This window comes from Diceros bicornis, chromosome 17 (assembly GCF_020826845.1).
Source record: "Diceros bicornis minor isolate mBicDic1 chromosome 17, mDicBic1.mat.cur, whole genome shotgun sequence".
NCBI classification, from domain to species: domain Eukaryota; kingdom Metazoa; phylum Chordata; class Mammalia; order Perissodactyla; family Rhinocerotidae; genus Diceros; species Diceros bicornis.
The window spans coordinates 29402117-29410562 of NC_080756.1; positions in this window are offsets into that span (position 1 = coordinate 29402117).

Here is an 8446-nt window from a genome sequence, read left to right on the forward strand (position 1 = left end):
ACGTGATCTCCCCTGTCTACAAATGTGATGGGTGCAACAGGGAATACCGAACACACAGAACTATCTGCTTCAGCCTGTACCTACCATGCATGACTCTGAGCACTGCATCTTACTCCAGCGCACGTGTAGGAAGAACTATATTTGGGCATGTCTGGTAACATTGAAATACTCAAATCTGTGCATGGTAAATGGCTAATTTTGATTTATCTGCAGTAATAGTGTATGGTAGAAGAAGTCATCAGTAAGTAGTTAACCTCTATGAGTCCAGCATAATGCTTATTACCCAATGATCTCTCTAATTTGCTTTATTTTCATTTTGTTTTTGTGAGGATAGGACATGGACATTAATTTAGAAAAGGAAGAAAATATGAAAAAAGTTCAGGTTATTCATAACCAAAGATTTTAAAGAGATTTATGGTTTTTTTTCCATTTTATCTTTTGAAGTGTGTCTTGTATATTATGTATTAGAAATAAACGATGAAAAGACGTGAAAATCAAATATTGAAAACAATTATCAGTCTAGGAAGAAATCTTATAAGTCATGACTTAGTGATATTGACACTTATTCCAAAAGTTGCACTTTTATTTTAAATTTATAAAGCTTTCTTTTTGTAGATTGGGATGTTTGTGTAACTCTTGAACTTTCTGTAAAATGTGCCAATTGCGGAGACTTGGATTTTTCCCAGTCAAATAGGATTTATTTATTATTGATTGATTGATTGATTGATGTGGCCTTTGACCTTATTAGTATATGCCTATATTGAATCCTTAATATCTTTAGGATATTTAGGACCAACTGTAAAAATTTGGAAGGCTTACAGTTGTGAGATGTTCAAGCCTCTGTCGTAAGAGGTACAAATGGTATTAATTAAACTTAAAGTAGTCTTTACTACCGTGATAATATTCTATGTGTGCTGACTAAGATTGGCAGAGTTTATAGCTGTACTGAGAAAACTCTGTGCTTATCTCTGGGAATGTGTGGAAGTCTGGTCCTGATATATGGGCAAGATAAGAATGAGATATACTAGTTAGTGATTTATAATGTGCTGTTTAATGTTAAAAACAGCCCTGGCGGCACCAGGGCTGGTTTATCTATACTGTTGGGGGATGTATGATTTCATGGTTCACACTTAGTATAATCATTGCACAGCCTGGCTTGGCTATGTGACCAGCAGGGTATAAAAGATCCCATTGTAAACTTGCACCTAAGCCCCGCTGAAATCAAGATATGTCTTGCGTTACTGAGAAATGGCCCCTGGAGGGCTACGCCTGCAAGTCTCTGAATCGTCTAGATTGCATGGGCATTGTTTCCCCTGCTGTACCACATCTAGTCTAGACTGTTTGTACTTTGCTCTACTTATTAGGCTGTCATGAATGAATAAACAAACAAAAAAATGTACCTAAATATAAATTATAATCTGGTACTCTTGGACACGACATTGTTCTTAATTTGAACGTCTGGTTTTAAATCTACATCTAACTCTTTGTATACTACTTGCATCTCACTTTTGTTGTTTTTTAGACTTATGTCTGTGTCTATCAAAAAGCATCTTATAATTTTTGAATTACAATATGTTTGCTTTTTGTGAAAAAAGACAAATGGAATGCAATATAAAGCACTGGTAACTTTCACAAAGTTTGTTCAGATGATTTGCGTGTTGTAATAGGTTGAGACTATTGGTCAAATTGTAACCCACTTCTCTAGCATTTAAATCAACCTTAAATAGGTTCCTGATTCTATAAGCTCCTTTTCGTATTATAATGCAAAAAATGAGATGACAGTTTTTTTGGGATAATGTTCTTAAAATGAAATTGGCTTTAATCTGCTAATAAAGAACAACAGTCTGTGTTAATGTTACCTTTTAACTTGTATTTTCAAACTTGTGCAGCTGCCTATATTCTGTGCTAAAATGTTATTAATTATTTAACTAATTTTTAGTGCTCTGCATCCATTTAGTGCTAAGAAATATTTTTAATATCCTCACAGAAATATATTTTAATCTTTCTTTCCAATGGAGTCGTTTCTGTTTTATCTTTAAATTTCATTTTTATTTAATGGAAGGATGTACTTCCCTTTCTATTTAACTTGTTCATAGGCTGCTGAACATGTTTTAAAAGCAGCATATTTGTACATGTTGGCCAGAACTTTGTCACTAATAATGGAAAAAACTATATAAATAGGTAGATTATAAATAACAGTACATTTTCAAATAGAATGTTCAATTTTCCTGTATATTTAAAATATTATTTTATAAATTCTACAAGATTAAATTTTTTGTAGACTGTAAACATTGGGAAATGTATTTTTTTGGTCTGAAATATTTCTTTGCCCGTGAAATTGTTTTATGGCTTAAATACTTATGTCAAAGTGGTATCTCTGCTTTTGTTTTACTTCTGGCTATATGATCATGGCAAGAGAGTTTAGAATCTGTAAAACATTGTTTTACCTGTGAATGATATAAGGAAAGCCCAGTGTTCTTATCTAGCAATTCGTGGATGTTCTTCCTGGCTTATTTAATATATTCAAATATTTCTGAAAAGTTTGCATTAGCCAAATTACATTTTAAATATCCCAATAGAAACTCACAATTCAAGGTAATCATTTGTTATTGATTATAATAATAATGATTTTGTAATATTAAGACACTATTATAGTATAAATCTTCATTCCCAACATTTTTTTTGCTTATATATTAAGATTTTTCATTTAGTGGGAGTATATCTATTCCCTTTTGAAGTCACTGTACATATTTTGCTCTTGGTCTATATTCTTCAAACTACAAAATGTTGTGAATGAGAGAAGGACTTGCGTATGTCAGGAGTATTTCCACAGAGTAAGAATGGAGAGGAGTGGTGTATTGGCAGACTGTGGAAGATAAATCTGAAAACATAACTCCACTGCTGCTTCCTTAGTAAAGCCCTTCAGGGAAATATTTAATTGCTGGTGACAGAAACTCAAGATATACTAGCCTAAGCAAAATGGAATTTTTTTTTTTTTAAGAAGCACGAGAGGCTGGCTCACAGAAAGGAAGGAAATCTTGCAGGAACCAGGCACTGACCTGGATCTCAGCAATGCAAAGTGAGAACTGAAATGTTACACTCATTATTGCTCTCATTTTCTTTCTGTTCGTGGGCTTCATCTTCTTGGGCTTCTCCACATGGCCAGGATCATGATCCAGAAGGACAGCCTCATCCCAGCCAGTTCTTGCCAAAGACTCCTGGGGAAGGCTGGTGACTGATCCAGCTGAGTCATATGATTGGGTATTAGAATTGCTCTGTGCAGTGACATAGACTCTCCCTATGAGGAGGAGGTGACAGGGGCAGGTTGGCTGTCTCCACCAGAACAAGAAGCTTGGGGTAAGGAGGAGAAGTTATTGCCAAAGAAAAGAGTAGCTATTACCAGAAGAAGGTAGAAAGTGGTTCTAGGCAGAGAAAGCCATCACATGGCAACTTTTATATTGGACTCAATAAGGGTGCAATGTGAAAAATAATTCCAAATTAATTTAATTTCCTGATAGGGTTAACCAGGTAATAAAGTAGGGAATGCCTCAGATAAATTTTTATTTCATCAAATTATTTAGCAAAGTCCCACAATATTCTTGTCAATAAACTATGTATTATGGACTGAATGATAATACTTTTTGATGAATTATTAATTTGATTAATCTGATGTCAATCTGGAGTGAGCGCTCTAGTAGTGTTCCCTAAAGATCAGTCTTTGCACTGGGAAACATTGCTTTTGCAAGTGTTTTTAATGAAGACAGTAATTCAACAAACTTGTACTCAGAGCATCTTATGGCCATGCACTATGGTAGGCTCTGCAGATACAAAACATACTAGACAAATTCCCTCCCTCAAGGAGCTCACTGTCTATTAGGGAAGATAAATACCTAAACTAATAATTACCTTAAGAGTATATTATTTTTAAGACTTACTAGCCTGAGTTGAGGAGATGTAGTAAAAGAATTCCCAGAGATGGTGACACTTGAGCTGAGTCTTGAAGCAGTCATTTTGGAAGGGCAGGAGAAAGACGTTCTAAGCAGAAGCATTACGTAGGCAATGAGGCGGAAATAGCATCACACTTGCAGGCATCGGCAAGTAGTTCTATATGTTCAAATATCTACTAAAAATGGAAGTGGAATAAGAATAAATATATTTAATTCTGTGTGTTTGGAGCAGGGATCTGTTTGGGGGAGTAAAAGGAGATGTGGCTAATGGGTGGTGATCAGATCTTGAAAAGGCTGTGTGAGACTGAAAGCAAGCCCATTACGTGTCAATCAGGGTAGCAACACACGTTCCAAAAAATCCTTGGGGTGACTTCCAGTTAAAGAAAGTAGAGTAAAAGCATCTGTATGTTGCTTTAATAATTGAACTCAGTTGTAACCTATGAAGAAAGGATTCCCTACACAGCCACATTGAGGCAGATAGCTGAGAGTGGAAGTTGTTTCTTGGCAGATGTCCAAAAGTAGTTTGCATAACCTCAGAGAATATAGCAACAATACTTCCTTTGAGACAGCCAAGTTCTGGAATGTGGGAGGGCTGTGAGGATATCTTTAAACTCCACTTCACACCCCCACAGACTGGCTGTCGAGGCAGATGAATGAGGAAGTGTGTAGGCAGACTCCCTTCCCCTCCCCCCACGCCCCCCCCCCCCAAATTTAACTACTGGTGTGTCAGATTGGAGCAAAAAAGGTGAGTGGTGCAGCTAGTGATGTTGGCCAGCTGCTAAATCAAAACACACCACCCATACCGCACACACACGTACACCCACATCTCGTCTACACATATGCACCCAACTCCTCCCATTACCCTTCCCTTGCATAACTTTCAACCAAAAGCTGGCCTAGAAAAAAATCAGTCCCCATTAAAAGACTTGCTTCAAACCAATAGAATACGGTGGTTGCATTACTTACATGACATGATACTCTATCTTGCTGGAGACTCTCCTTTGCTAGCTTTGAAGAAGCAAGCTGCCATGAATCCTACCTCCGCAAGCAAATGAATTCTGTCAACAACCTGAGGGAGCTTGGGAGCAGGTCCTTTCCCAGCCAGGCTGGCTCATGCCTTGACTGCAGCCCTGTGAGCCTCTCAGCAGAGGATCGAGTTAAGTCAAGCCCGGACTCCTGACCCACAGAAACCGTGAGACAAAAAGCATGTGCTGTTTTCAGGCAGTCTTAGTGGCCTAGCGGTTAAAGTTTGGCGCTCACCACTTCAGCAGCCTGGGTTGGCTTCCCAGTAGCGGAACCACACCACCTGTCTGTCAGTTGCCATGCTGTGGCGGTGGATCACATAGAAGGACTAGAATGACTTACAACTAGGATATACAACCATGTATTGGGGTTTTCGGGAGGAAAAAAGAAAAAAGAGGAAGACTGGTAACAGATGTTGGCTCAAGGCGAGTCTTTCCCTGCAAAAAAAAAAAGAAAGTGTGTGCTGTTTTAAGCTGCTAAGTTTGTGGTAACTGGTTATACAACAAGAGAAAACAAATACAAATATACATGCAATTATTGATTTCTGAAATTTACAGTCTCGTGGGCGACTTAGACAAAGAAAACTGTTACTTGAACTAGAGGATGGTAAAAATCACACTGGGGGAAGTTTAGGGGTTTGTTCCCAGAGAAATGAAAGTAATTTGGTGTTGCTGATCTCAGGAGAGAAAAGGCTCTAGAGAAAGATAAAAGAGCAGTCAGGGAAAGCTGTGTGATTCTTACTGAGAAGCTTTACCCACTTCAGAGCAATGGGGAGATTACGAAGTGTTTAAAGCTTCAAATTAGTAGAATCTAATTTGCATATTAACTCCAACGGTTGTGAGAAATTTGGAGTTTTAAGAGAAAGATTGGAGTTGGGAGATAAACATAATTAAACAGAGAAGATGCTAAAATTAACAATACAGCAGTGAAAATGGATAATGGGGAGGCCACAAATGTATCTGAAGGTATTGTAGATAGAGATTTGTTTGGCTTTGGGGACTCACTGAATTTGAGGAGTTGAGGAAAAGAGAAACTGACACTGAGGTTGCTGCCTTACAGGACAAAAGGTAAGAGATGATGCTAAAATGTAATTTGCAACGGGTAAAATGATTCTCCTACAGATATAAAATAAACACGTGTCAAAAGTTTCATTTAACTTATTAGCCCATTTAAGTTACTTATTAGATAAATAGTAAGATGTTATAATTGGTTCAAAGGATAAGCTGAAGACATAGATAATCAGAATGCTGAAATGAATTTGCTACTAGATGCAAAACTTATCCTACAGGACTATAAAATATAATGTTTGGGGTAATTGTTTCTATGGGGTGGAAATCAAAGTGATCAAAATTAACTTGTAATTCTATGGACAAGAATCATTAATCTCAGTTTTCTTCCGTTTATAAAGTTGCAAAGTAGCCAAAGACATGGTTACAATCAAATGTACATTCTCAGCCTTCCATCGAAAGCACGGCCAGTAATCTTTTACCCACTTCGGTTTTTCAAAATTTTCCCAGACTATGGTGCTAAAAATGAATCTAGGAGCAAAGTGAGTTCAGAAAGGAACACAGGACAGAGAAAACAGTATATCGTTGTGAGAGAGAAAAGTTTTCCCTTCCCAGCAGAGGACAGAGAGGGCAAGAGGGCAGATCCCATTTCAGCCTTTTTCCCTCTCACAGGTCCAACTTCGAATGAGTTTGATGTGGTAGAAACTTCAAATGGGCACTGGGAAGTAAGGAACACTAGAAATGATGGTGCATTTTCCCAGGCATAGCCGGAGGGAGGCTGCAGGCCTGCAGGAGAATTTGTGCATTTGGCTCAGCGCTACATCCAACATTAATGGAGTGTGAGTGCAGATCTGAGGGGGAGAGAGACTAAACACGTGACCCTGAGGCTACACTCCCACTCCCCACTGCCTGCAAAGGGAACGCAGGGGATTGAGAAGTGCCTTTACTCCAGTGGAAAGACTGCAGACGTGCTGAGAAGATGAGGGGAGCAGTGGGGACCCCAGAGCGCAGGAAGTGGGAACTTCAAGGCCAAAGGCCCATGCCACACCACCTGCCCATTTTCTGTGCACACTTGAGTGTGCTGTGAGTAAAATTTGCAGCTTCATTTCCATAAAGGTTAAAGGATAGTGCCGTCAGAAAATAGAGGCAGGTACATTTGCACATTTTATTCTTCCATTAAGTATTTATTGAACACTTACCGTGGTTAGACAATGAGCTGGTATCCTTTTTACCACATCCCCTTTAAGAAGAAAAACTGGGAGGCGGCCGAGTGGCATAGTGGGTAAGTTCCATGCGTTCCGCTTCGGAGGCTCGGGGTTCGCAGGTTCGGATCCTGGTCGTGGGCTGATGCACCTCTTATCAAGCCGTGCTGTGGCAGTGTCCCATATAAAGAAGAGGAAGATGGGCACGGATGTTAGCCCAGGGCCAGTCTTCCTCAACAAAACAGACGAGGATTGGCATCGGATGTTAGCTCAGGGCTAATCTTCCTCACACACACAAAAAATAATAAATAAAGAAGAAAAACTGCAGGAGGACACATTTTCGGGAAAGATACATGCACACTCCCCTAACTTCTGCCTTTCTTAGCAGGAAGACATTCCTGTATTATTTCAGTTCACAGAAACTTCCATCAAAAATTCAGCCAATATTTATTGAGTGACTCCTATGTGCCAGGTGTTATATTAGGTCCTGGGGAAGAACAATCATTAACACCATAGACACAGCATTTGCTTGCCTGCAAGTCTAGTTGGGAAGCAGTAATTATTTCCAATTGTGGTATATAGCCTTGTAAGCATTGTGCTAGGGTAAGTGCAGTATGCTAGAGGAGGATCTATGGCAGATACCGACTCCAGACTTATACTCCATCTCTAGGCTTGGTTATATTACTGTTAGGATATCTGCTGTTTACTTAGAAATTCTTTAATGTATGCAATGGATATTATGTGTGGAATATTTAGGATAAGCTACAACCCATTCAAAATGTGAAAGCTCGTCCAGTACTGATAGGCTGGCATGATATCAGAAAGGCCACATTTTAGAGGTGCTAATCAAGCAGGTTGATTGACGTTTGAAGCTTTGCTAATTAGTATTCTAATGTCAGAAATAGGTTTCTATTGGTGAAATTATGATTTGATAATTAGCAAGATAAGTGTTATAATTGGGCTCTAATTGGTGCGATTAAGTGTATTCAAGATATGAGGATTTGCTAAAATATTTTAGATATACTCATGCATGAACAGAGTGCAATAATCCAGCAAACCTCATAACCTAGACTGTGAGGAAGTTTGAGCTCTACACGATCCTCTGTCCAGTCACTGATGGAAAGGATTTCTGGTTATTTGATGCTGCCCATAAGAAAAAGGAATCCTGCTCTGGAATGTTGTGACTGCCTTCAGTAAAACTTTCACGAAAAGTGGTGGTTGGAATATATAAGGGGAAAAAGACCTGGGACTCTATTGAGCTTATAAA